The sequence below is a fragment of the Dasypus novemcinctus genome, chromosome 2 (genome assembly GCF_030445035.2).
Source record: "Dasypus novemcinctus isolate mDasNov1 chromosome 2, mDasNov1.1.hap2, whole genome shotgun sequence".
Classification (NCBI taxonomy): Eukaryota; Metazoa; Chordata; class Mammalia; order Cingulata; family Dasypodidae; genus Dasypus; species Dasypus novemcinctus.
Window position 1 is genome coordinate 199,522,292 of NC_080674.1, and position 13,347 is coordinate 199,535,638.

Sequence of the window (13,347 nt, forward strand, 5' to 3'; positions counted from 1 at the left end):
GCTTGATGTACTTGACTGCCCTAACCCATTGGGAGCCACTAATTCCTCAAGAGATAGAATTCCCTCTGTTTGAGAACATCAGTCCTGAACAGGATGTGGGTATACCTTCACTCTCATTGTATGGGTCTCCACCCAATGATATAACCCACTATGACAAAATGAGCACTCACACACTCCCCTGAAGCTTGCCCTGTGTCAGATTCCCCCCCTTGAGCATCCCAAATAGGCAACCTTCCATATTACATTCTCTAAAGAATTTTCTCTGCAAGACAATTTCAACCACATAGCTGACAATCTCCCATGACCAAATGTTTCTCTCACCCTCTCCCCAATTTCTTGGGCAATCTGACCCACCCTCCCATCCCTAGTGCCCTAAAGCCCATGCAGCCCCACCCAAAGTTATCCCTATTTCCCATCTTATCGTTTCCCTGTACCAATACTTATCTCCAGCTTATCACAGATTTCATCCAAGTAGCTGTCAGCTCACAACCTTCCTCTACCCTCCAACTACCTTAAAGTTTATTATCCAGTCTCTAACTCTCTGAGACAGGTCTGTTTGCTTGTTTCATATAAGAGAGGTCATGTAGTATTTGTCCTTCAATGCCTGGGTTGCTTCACTTAACATAAAGTCCTCAAGATCCATCCATGTTATCACATGTGTTTGTACTGTATTTCTACTTATAGCTTAGTATTATTCTATGGTATGTTTTTATCACATTTTATTTATCCATTCATCCACTGTTGGGTATTTGGGTTGATTCCAACTTTTGACAATAGTGAATAATGCTGCTATGAACATTTGTGTGCATATATCAGTTTGTGTCCTTGTTTTCAGATCTTCTGGGTATATACGCAGCAGTGGAACTGCTGGGTCATATGGCAAATCTATAGCTAGTTTTTGAAAAACTGCCAAATTGTCCCCCAGAATGGCTGGATCCTTCTGCATTCCCACCAGCAGTGGATGAGTGTTCCCATTCCTCCACATCCTCTCCAACAATTGTAGTCTTCTGATTTTTTTGATAGCCGCCAGTCTTATGGGAGTAAGATGGTATGCCATTGTTGTTTTGGTTTGCATTTCCCCAATAGCTAGGGATTTTGAGCATTTTTTCATGTGTTTTTTAGCCATTTGTATATCATCTTTGGAGAAATGTATGTTCAAATCTTTTTGCCATTTTTTAAATGGGCTGTCTTTTTATTTTCAATATATAGGAGTTCTTTATATATGCAAGATATAAGTCTCCTATCAGATATATGGTTACCAAATATTTTCTCCCATTGTATAGGCTCTCTTTTCACTTTCCTGACAAACTCCTTTGAGGTACAGAAGGCTTTAATTTTGAGGAAGTCCCATTTATCTATTTGTTCTTTTGCTGCTTGCGCTTTTGGTGTGAAGTTCATGAAGCCGTTTCCTTTTACAAGGTCCTGTAGATGCTTCCCTACTTTGCTCTCCTAGTTCTTTATGGTCTTGGCTTTTATATTTAGGTCTTTGATCCATCTTGAGTAAGGTGAGAATTGGTAATCCTCTTTTATTCTTTTACATATGGATATCCAGTTCTCCAGGCACCATTTATGGTCTTGGGCCTTATATTTAGGTCTTTGATACATCTTGAGTTGATTTTTGCATAAGGTGAGAGTTGGTAATCCTCTTTCATTCTTTTACATATGGATATCCAGTTCTCCAGGCACCATTTGTTGAAGAGGCCATTCTCTCCCAGTTGAGAGGGTTTGGTGGCCTTGTCAAATACCTTATGGCTGTATATATGAGGATCTATATCAGAACTCTCAATTCGGTTCCACTGGTCAATGTGTCTATCCTTGTGCCAATACCATGCTGTTTTCACTACTGTAGCTTTGTAGTATGTTTTGAAGTCAGGTAATGTGATTCCTCCAATTTCATTTTTCTTTTTCAATATGTCTTTGGCTATTCAGGGCCTCTTCCCTTTCCAAATAAATTCCATAGTTTCTCTAGTTCATTAAAGAATGATGTGTTGATTTTTATTGGGATTACATTGAATCTGTAGATCAGGTTTGGTGGGATAGACATCTTAATAATATGTAGTCTTCCTATCCATGTACAGGGAATATTCTTCTATTTATTTAGGTCTTCTTTGATTTCCTTGAAGAGGGTTTTGTAGTTTTCTGTGCATAAGTCTTTTACATCTTTAGTGAAATTTATTCCTAGGTATTTGCTTTTTTATTTACTGTTGTGAATGGTATTTGATTCCTGATTTCCTCCTCAGATTGCTCATTATTGTTGTACAGAAATGCTACTGATTTTTGTGCATTTATCTTGTAACCTGTGACTTTACTGAACTCATTTATAAGTTCTAGAAGCTTTGTTTTAGGCTTCTCAGGGTTTTCTATGTATAGGATCATATCATCTGCAAATAGTGAAATTTTGACTTCTTCCTTTCCAATTTGGATGCCTTTTATGTCTGGTTCTTGCCTCAGTGCTCGAGCAAGTACTTCTAAGACTATGTTAAATAGGAGGGGTGATAGTGGGCATCCTTGTCTTGTTCCTGATCTTAGAGGGAAAGATTTTAGGATTTCACCATTGTAAATGATGTTAGCTGTGGGTTTTTCATATATACCCTTTATCATTTTCAGAAAGTTTCCTTCTATTCTGATCTTTGCAGTGTTTTTATCAAGAAAGGGTGGTATATTTTGTCAAATGCTTTTTCTGCATCTATAGATATGATCATGTGATTTTTTTTCCCTTCAATCTATTTATGTGGTGTATTACATTGATTTTCTTATGTTGAACCATTCTTGCATAACAGGAATGAACCCTACTTGGTCATGGTGCATAATTTGTTTAATGTGTTGTTGAATACAATTAGCAAGTATTTTGTTGAGGATTTTCACATCTAGGCCATTAGAGAGATTGGTCTGTAATTTTCCTTTTTTGTGGTGTCTTTGTTTGGCTTTGGTACTGGAGTAATGTTGGCATTAAAGAATGAGTTAGGCAATGTTCCTTCTGTTTCAATTTTTTGGAAGAGTTTAAGCAAGATTGGTATTAGGTCTTTCCAGAATGTTTTGTAGAATTCACCTGTGAAGCTGTCTGGTCCAGGGCTCTTTTTAGTTGGGAGGTTTTTAATGACTGATTCTATCTCTTTACTTGTGATTGGTTTTTTGAGATCACCAATTTCTTCTTTTGTCAATGTAGGCTGTGGTTGCAGATTTGGACCTGAAGGGTATCGGGAATGAAAGAAAGAGAAAAAGGAGAGTGAAAGAAAGAGAAAGAAAGAAAGAACGAGAGAGCTGGAATCAGGGTGTCTGCGAGTAGACTCATCAGACAACTTTATTGTTTATAAGGGGTTCTCTATATACCCCAGTCTGTGTGACAACAAGCAGCAACACGTAGCCTATGTGACATCAAGCAGCAACATGCAGTTAACTATCAGCATTACTCATAGTCTAAGGAGTTAAAAAAAATCTTACCTCAAGGTACAAAATCTAAGTGTCCCATTTACTATAAAAGGTATGTACTCATCTTTCTTTCAGCCTTTAACAGCTTCATCCTATTTGCTGAGAACTCTTAATTACCGCATTCCTTAGTTTGCAAGCATAGCCATGGAAACAGCACGTCTCTCCTTGTGAGACCACTGTGCTTCAGTTTCCAACAGGCTGCTTGTGTGTTTCTAGGAATTTGTCCATTTCCTCTAAATTGTTGTTTTTGTTGGAATATAGTTTTTCAAAGTATCCTCTTATGATAGTCTTTATTTCTGTGGGATCAGTGGTGATATCTCCTTTCTCATTTCTTATTTTGTGTATTTGCATCTTCCCTCTTTTTTCTTTGTTAACCTAGCTAAGGGTTTGTCAATTTTATTGATCTCAAAGAACTAGCTCTTGGTTTTGTTTATTTTTTTCAAGAGCTTTCTTATTTTCTATTTCATTTAGTTTTTCCTGATCTTTGTTATTTCTTTGTTTCTTCTTCCTTTGGGGTTAGTTTGTTGTTTTTTAAGTAATTCCTCCAAGAGTGCATTTAGTTATTCAACTTTAGCTCTTATTCTTTTTTGATGTGTGAATTTATGGCTATAAATTTCCCTCTCAGTACTGCTTTTGCTGCATTCCATAAGTTTGGATATGGTGTGTTATCATTTTCATTAGTTTCAAGGTAGTTATTGATTTCTTTTGAGATTTCCTCCTTGACCCAAAGTTTTTCTAAGAGTGTGTTGTTTAACTTTCAAATCTTGGTGCCAAATCTGAGTCTCTGGCCCTTGCAGATTTCCAGCTTCATTCCACTGTGGTCAGAGAAATTATTTCATATGATTTCTTTCTTTCTGAATTCATTGAGACTTTTTTCTGTGGCCTAGCATGTGGCCTGTCTTGGAGAATGATCCATGTGCACTTGAGAAGAAAGTATATCCTCCTGTATTTGGGTGTAATGTTCTGAATATGTCTATTAGGTCCTGCTTCTCTAATATATTGTTCAAAGTCTTTGTTTCTTTATTGATTCTCTTTTGAGATGTTCTGTCCAAAGTTAATAGTGGTGTATTAAAGTCCCCCAGTATAATTGTGGAGGCATCTATTCCTTCACTTAGTTTTTCCAGTGCTTGCCTCACATATTTGGAGGCACTCTTGTTAGGAACATAAATATTTATGATTGTTCTTTCTTCTTGAAAGATTATTCCTTTCACTAATATGTAGAGTCCATCTTTTTCTCTCACAATTGTTTTGCCTTTAAAGTCTACTTTGTCTGATATTAATATAGCTACTCCTGCCCTTTTTTGGTTATTGTTTGCTTGTAAGATTGTTTTCCAGACATTCACTTCCAAACTCCTTGAATCTCTGAGTCTAAGAGGTGTTTCTTGCAGACAGCATACAGATGGGTCATATTCCCTTATCCAATCTTCCAGTCTGAGTCTATTGACAGGTGAGTTCAATCCATTGATATTCAGTGTTATTACTTTCCAGGAATTACTTATATTAGCCATATTTTCTTTGGATTTGTGTTTGTCATATTGTTTGATTTTCTTTTTCTGTTTTTGTCTTTTTAGTTGCTTTCACACTCTCCTCCAACTCTGGCTCTTTTGTTTTTTTCTTTCTTCCTGCAGAACTCCCTTTAGTATTTCTTGAAGGGCAGGATTCTTGTTGGCATACTCTCTTAGTTTCTGTTTATCTGTGACTATTTTGAACTCTCCATCATTTTTGAATGCTAACTTTGCTAGATAGAGTATTCTCGATTGGAAATTTTTTTCTTTAGTATCTTGACTATGTCATACCACTGTCTTCTTGCCTATGTGGTTTCAGATGAGAAATCAGCACTTAATCTTATGGAGCCTCCTTTGTATGTGATGGTTTTCTTTTCTCTTGCTGCTTTTAGTATTTTCTCTTTGTCTTGAGCATTGGATAGCTTGACAAGTATATGTCTTGGGGTAGGCCTGTTGGGATTTATGCTGTTTGGGGTGTGTTGTGTTTCCTGGATTGTACATCCATTTCCCTCAATAGGTTTTGGAAATTTTCAGCCATTATTTCCTCCAACACCCCTTCTGTCCCCTTTCCCTTCTCTTCTCCTTTTGGGATGCCTATAATATGTATGTTTGTGCATTTTGCATTGTCATGCACAATGTCTATCTCTTTATTGACCAGTTCTACTATCTGTTTGATTTCAGATGTAATGTCTTCCACATCACTTAAACTCTCCTCTGCCTCTTTGAGTCTGCTATTATTTGCTGAGAACGTATTTTTGATGTCTTAAATTGTGCTGTTCATCACCATCATATCTTATATTTTTGTGTATGGTTGCAATTTCTTCTGTATTCTCTCCAATTGTTTTCTTCATATTCTTAATCTCTTCCTTCACCTCATCAAATTGGCCCCTAATATATACTTTGAGATCTTTAATTACTTTTTCAATGTTCTGCTTCTTTTCATGGTTTTTAGTTTGTTCATTGGATTGGGGCATGTTTTCCTCATTATTGGTTTGGTTTGTATTTTTTGTTGCTGTCTGGTCATCATTTTACCTTGACAGGTTTAGTCAGTTGCTTAGCTTCTTTGTCTAGTTTGGAGTTTAATTAGTTGTTGTTTGTTTGTGTGTGTTAAGTCTTCTCTTTGTCACTTTGTTCTTCTTATTCTCTTTCCTTGTTGTTGGCTAAGTTCACTCAAAGGAAAATATTAGTGCCAGAGAAAACAAAAGGAGTAAGAAAAGAAAATGAATAATAGTAGTATTGATAGTAAATATTAACAGAAGAACCACGTGAGATATAGGAGAATGGATATTAGACTCATGTAAGGTATGTAGAGTTATAACAGTAAGAAAAGTAGAGTGCATAAAAATCTGAATATGGGGAGGAATACAGTGCAAATTAAAAGACCTGTGTGTTCAGCAGAGAGGGAAAGAGAAAAGAGGACAATTATATAAAGAGTGAATATAAGGCAGAAAACAGAACAAAAGTATTAGTAATAAAAAGTAAAAAAAATAGGGGGGCTAACAGAGAGGTGTAATGTAAGAGAAACAATCAATGATGGAGGGTAGAAAGATGTAGAGGAAAGGGAATAGTGTTGGTCACCAAAATCAATACACACAGAAAAGAGTACATGGAGAATGAGGAAATACAGCAAATGTGATGCTCTGCCTGCAGCACCTAATGTAAGAAGAATAAGAAAGCAGAGAAAGAAAAAGAGAAAAGAAAAGGGACAAAAGGGAGTGGGGAAGTAAGCAGGAAAAAGAAAAAGAGAAAGAAAGAAAAAAGGACCTTGGGGGGATATAGAGGAAGGAAAAACAAGAAAAAAAACCAACCAAATACTAGGGAAAGTTTCAAGCAAGGAATCCTGTTTGTAGTTAAATAAAACGCTTAGGGATCTGACATTCTCCCTTTTCTCCCTTCCTCATTTCCCTCTCTCCCAGGCAGCAGGAAAGCTGCCTGAGAGGTCTGGTAAGAGATTCGAGTGGGTTCTTGTTGAATCAGCTCTTCACAGAAAACAATGATTCTTAATTTCCAGATAGAGAGAGCACCCACACCTCACCAGAAACCCCAAGTATGCTATTGGAGGCTTGGAAAGCACCTCCTACCTTCCCTCTCCTTTAGGCATGCTATGAGAGATCTAGTTGATTTTCTGACTCCACCTTCTCCCAGGCCAAGTTTCCTATCCCAGGATATTTAGATGAGTCAGGCTTTCTCAGCAGATTCACTCCTCCTCTCTCCCAGACTCTCCCCGAGCCAGCCAGTATGCTCCTCCAAGCACAAGAAAAGAAAAAAAGAAAAGAAAAAAGGGGGGAAACACCAGAAAATCAAACCCACACTAGCCAGGCCCCCTTACTGCACCCCCCACTGAATCCCTCCCACCCACGGAGTCAGTCCATAACCAGAGGGCTAACGCAATCCCAGAACTCTGGGAGCATTGGACTTGGGAAAGAGAAGTCTGGAACTCTGCAGACCTAAAGCATGTAGGTTTGTGGAACACAGGCTATGGGGGCTCAGGGGACACTGACCTGGGGACCATGCACCCGGGGACCATGAGGCCCAGGAACACTGACAGTTCTCAGAAAACACCTTGGCTGCCAGCCCCAGGGGGAAGGGTCCCTCCAGTCCACAGCTTCCAACCTCTGAACTTGTAAGCTGCAATTCTATCTTTAGCAAGCACTACCTCTGTCACTGTCTCTCCAAAGTGATGTCCACACACCCTCTGCCCTGCTAGCCCCAAGAAAGCCTACTCCGGCAAGACTCCAACCCCACTTGGCCGCCTCTTCACAGGAAAGACCGTAAGGCGCACTCACTCAGACGCCATCTTGCCCCACCTCCTCTGGGAAAATTTCTTAAACAACAAAAATGTAAAACAAAAAAACAAACTAAAAAACAAGAAAATGATCAAAATGGATTTACTCAAGATTAAAAACTTACTATTTGAAAAGCTTAGTTAAGGGAAAAAATTCAAAGTACAAACAGACATATAACTTTTTAAAAACATACCTGACAAAGGGATAATATCTAGAATACATAAGAACCTTACAACTTAATTTGAAGAGAAACAACCCATCCACATTAACAAAGGATTTGAAAAACATCTCACAAAAGAAGGAATGCAATTCACTAGTAAGTACATCAAAGAAATGCCAATTAAAACCACAATGAGATACCAACACACATCAGCAAGAATAGTTAAAGTTAAAAAGATGAAATGTTGGCAAAGATAGGAAGCAGGTGGAAATCTCATACATTGCATGTGGAAACACAAAAATGTTATATCCAATTGTAATGTATTTTGGCTGTTTCTTATATGGTTAAGCATTCACTTAACATATGACCCAGCAATCCCATGAGTAGATATGTACCAAAAATAAATGAAAACATAAGTGTACACAAAGACTTGTATCCAAATGTACATAGTAGCTTCATTTATACAGAACCAAAGAATAAATAACCCAATAGTTAGCAACTGGTGAATGGATAAAACAATGGATAAACAAGGATTTCAGCATTACTCAGCAACAAAAATGAATGAACTATTAATACATACAACATGGAAGAATCACAACAAATGTTAAGTTAAACAAAAGAAATCAAACCCAAAGATTGCATACAATATCACTGTATGGTATGAAATGTGTGAAATTTCAAAATTACAGTGACAAAAAGATCAGTGCTGCCTAAGGGGTATGAGGACACTTATAGGGTAAAGGAAGTTTTATACATCTTGGTTGTGGCAACGGTTACATGATTGTAAACAATTACTGATATGCATCAAACTATACCTCTAATTTTATTTTATGTAAATTCCATAATAAGCAAAGAAGAGGAAAACACAAGATAAAGGCTCTTTATTTATTTTATTTTATTTTATTTTATTTTTTAATTTTTTTATTTTTTATTGACTTTGTAATAATATTACATTAAAAATATATATGTGAGGTCCCATTCAACCCCACCCCCCCACCCCCCCTCTCCCCCCACCCCCAACAACACTCGTTCCCATCATCATGACACATCCATTGGATTTGGTAAGTACATCTTTGGGCACCTCTGCACCTCATATACATTGGTTCACATCATGGCCCATACTCTCCTCTATTCCATCATGTAGGCCCTGTGAGGATTTACAATGTCCGGTGATTACCTCTGAAGCACCATCCAGGGCAGCTCCATGTCCCGAAGACGCCTCCACCTCTCATCTCTTCCTGCCTTTCCCCATACCCTTTGTCCATTATGTCCACTTTTCCCAATCCAATGCCACCTCTTCTATGTGGACACTGGATTGGTTGTGTCCATTGCACCTTTATGTCAAGAGGAGGCTCAGATTCCACCTGGATGCTGGATGCAATCCTCCCATTTTCAGTTGTAATCACTCTAGGCTCCATGGTGTGGTGGTTGTCCTTCACCTCCATCTTAGCTGAGTGTGGTAAGTCCAATAAATCAGATTGTAGGTGCTGGAGTCTGTTGAGGCTCAGGATCTGGCTATCACATTGTCAGTCCAGAGATTCAAATCCCCTAAATATATCTTAAACCCCAACATTAACTGCACCTCCAGCACATTAGCATGAAAGTCTTATGAAGGGAGATCCCATCTGAGTCCAGATTCATCACACATAAACACCATTTCCAAAGAGGGGCCATCTGCCCTGGTAGTTAACCCCATCGGCCATGACCATAACTCCCATGGGTCTCTTTAGCCCTCAAAGGAACCAATATCTGGGGGTTGTATCTGCTTTATCTGTCTCTCTGACTCTGCTCAGTTGTGCATGAGGGCAAACCTTCTGCCAGCCTCCAGACTCTTTTTTAGAAACTCGTAGCCATATAAACTCATTTCTCCTTTCCATTTCCCCCTTACTTTAGGTCAAACAGCATTTTAAAGTCATGGTATTTTATGTAGACATGGATATTCTGCTGATCCGCATTGAACCTTCCGTATAAGGTCATTTTCCAGTTGCATCATCAGTTGGTAGTTGATAGTGGTCCCTCGTTGCCAGGGAGGCTCATCCCCGGGTGTCATGTCCCACGCTGGGGGGAAGGCATTGCATTTACATGCTGAGTTTGGCTTCGAGACTGGCCACATTTGAGTAACATGAAGGCTGACAGAAGGAAATTCCCAGGCACAAAGTTGCTCTAGGCCTTGTTATTATTTTGGGTTTATCAGCTCACAAGCATAGTCATTAGTATCAGGGGCTCACTGTTGAACCCTCACTCCCTCCCGGTCCCCACCACTGTACCTGGGAGACTGTCGCTGCTCCCCTAGGGACCACGACAGAGCACAAACAAAAACTGGAGGAATTCATTGCTAACAGTACTAAATTATAAGTAATTTTAAAGAAACTCCTTCAGGGTGAAGGTACATGACACCAGATCCTAACTCAGATGTGCAACAGAAAGTATACACACATATATGCATACATGTATATATACATACTCTTTTTTCTTCCTTATTTAAAAAAAATTCACATTAAAAAAAAATGAGGTCCCCATATACCCCCCATCCCCCTCACTCCACTCCTCTCACATCAACAGCCTCTTTCATTATCTTGGCATATTCATTGCATTTGGTGAATACATTTTGGAGCACTGCTGCACCACAGAGATAATAGTTTACATTGTAGTTTACACTCTTCCCCAGTCCACCCATTGGACCATGGCAGGACATACAATGTCCAACATCTGTCCCTGCAGTGCCACCCAGGACAATTCCAAGTCCTGAAAATGCCCCCACATCATATCACTTCTTCCCTCTCCCTACCCTTAGCAGCTACCATGGCCAGTTTCTCCACATTAATGCTACAATTTCTTCCATTACTAATCACAATAGTAGAATATCAGTAAGTCCACTCTAATCCATACTCTATTCCTCATCCTGTGGAACCTGGGATGGTTATATCCACTCCCTCTCTATATCAAGAGGGTGTTTAGATTCCATATGGATGATGGATGCAATTCTCCTGCTTGCAGTTATAGGCACTCTTGGCTCCCTGGTGTGGTGGTTGACCTTCTTCACCTCCATGTTAGCTGGGTGGGGTAAGTCCAATAAACCAGAGTGTAGGAGTTACAAGTCTGCTGAGGCTCAGGGCCTGGCCATCACATGGACAGTCCAGAAATTCAGGTCTCGTGAGTATACACCAACTCCAGCACCAATCACAGGTCTGGTAAAAGTAACAGAAGAGGTATGTGTAGAAAGATCATATCTGAGTCCAAATCCATCACACTCAGGAACACAAACTCCAAAGTAGGGCCAACTGACATGGCACTGAACTCCAGAGCCATCTGCCATGACATAGAACCTATGGGTCTCTGTAGCCCTCAGGAGAACCAGTATCTGGGCTTCTATCTACTTTGGCTATCTCTGAAAACCTGCTGAGGTGTGCATAAGCATTATTCCCCTAAAATCTTAGGATTCTGACATTACCCCTTTTTCTCCTCCTCACTTCCCTCTCTCCCAGGGCAGCAGAAAAGCTACCTGAGTGGTCTCATAGGTGATTCAAGTGGTCCTTGTTGAACCAGGTCAGCACAGAATAAAATGATTCTTAATTTCAAGAGAGAGAGCATCCACACCTCACCAGAAACCCCAAGTATGCTATTGGGAGCTTGGAAAGCACCTCTTACAGTCCTTCTCTCTTAGGTGTGTTACAGGAGGGCTAGTTGTTTTTCTGACTCCACCTTCTCCCAGACCAAGTTTCCTATCTCAGGGTATTTAAGTAAATTGGGCTTTCTCAGCAGATTCGCCACTCCTTTCTTCCCAGGCCCTCCCCAAGCCAGCTGGTATGCTCCTCCTAGCACACACACACACAAAAGAAAAAAGAAAAAAAAAGGGGGGGGGAACCAGAAAATTGAACCCACACTCATTTGGCCCCTCTGGCCCTCCCACCAAATCCCTCCTACTCATGGAGTCAGTCCAAAACTGGAGGGCTAGGGTAATCCTGAACCTCTGGGAGCACTGGATTCCAGAAAGGGAAGTCCAGGATATTGCAGACTCAGGGTATATAGGTCTGTGGATTGTGGGCTATGGGGGCTTAGGGGACATGGACCTGGGGACCACACATCTGGGAATCATGGGGCTTGAGAATGCCACCACATAACCGACAGTTTTCAGGGAACACTGCCGCTGCTAGCCCTAGGGGGAAAGGTCCTGCCTCCCCACAACTTCCGACCTCTGTGCTAGTAACCCACAATTCTACCTTTAGGAAGCACTGCTTCTGTCACAATCTCTCCAAATTGACGTCCATACACCTCCTGCTTTGCAAGCCCCCAAAACAGCCTGCTCTGGCAAGATCCAACCCTACACAGCTGCTTCTTTGCAGGAGAGATTGTGAGGTGCACTCACTCAGATGCCATCTTGCCCCACCTCCTGTATATAGTCTTAATTTCTTTAAAATACATATAACTGTTTAAAACAAAATGTATTACACTGTATTGTTGGATTTATAATGTACTATTAATGTAACATACATGACTATAATAGCAAAATGTAGATTAAATGAAACTGTTCTATTCCAAGTATCCTATGTCTTATTGGATGTAGTTCAACATTACCTGAATAAGATTATGAAAAGCTAAAGATACAGTTTTCATGAAAAATATCCAGAGGGCCATTAATGCTTGCATTAAACTGTCTGGAATGGCTGACCTTTCCTTCTCCCATGATCCCAAGTTTTCTGGATGATGTCAACTCTGACCTAATATATCAAGTAGTGTTGTTTGGAAATCTGAAAGAATTTTGTCTTTTATTCCTCCAGATGGAAATTTCTGACTTGTATCATATCATGTCAGCTTTAAATATCTAGTGGCAGTTCCCAGTGTACATAAAATATAGCATCAGCTATAAATAGAAAAGTTCTTGTGGCATATTTGATATGACCATTGGACAAGAGCAGAATTTGAGGAAACTATTGAAGGACTCACAGTGACAGTTCACATACCAAAAAGTTGTGCTGACATCATCACAAGGTAGCTATACATTGATCTAGTCACCAAGATATGATGATGGGATGTGAGAAAAATTATTCCAAGAAGCTCCCAAGTCTTAAAGGACTGGCCAATTTATAGTCTGGAGCACCCAAGCCAGAGGACAATACAAGCCTCAATATACATTTCAAGACCCAGAAGCTTGATATTTCAGACTTGAAAGTAAACCACTTGGACATTTATGAGGAAAATATAAGCCATTTAAAGGAGTCACATAACTTACAGAAGTTGGAAAATTTCAAGTGAGAACATGAAAAAAAGCCAAACTTCCTAAAGAGCAGTTGGCTTTCTAAGTATCATTACTTTCTAATGTATTACTATTGGGTACCAAGTGTGTGGGAATTCATATTCTAGGTAAAGCATTTGCCTACCTATACACCCTCACAAAGCAGCTTAGTTATCAGTGTAGGGTGCTTCAGGAGCTCCCAGCTAAGGACACTTTTCTTTTGGATTATCTTGC

At 39.5% G+C, this 13,347-nt stretch overlaps 2 pseudogenes; both read left to right on the forward strand.

Annotated features, from left to right (window-relative positions):
• Nucleotides 1-13,141, forward strand: part of LOC101442807 (AP-3 complex subunit mu-1 pseudogene) — a 29,421-nt pseudogene extending 16,280 nt beyond the window's left edge.
• The window catches only part of LOC139440133 (cyclin-dependent kinase 8-like), an 84,996-nt pseudogene that overhangs the window by 18,520 nt on the left and 53,129 nt on the right, over nucleotides 1-13,347 (forward strand).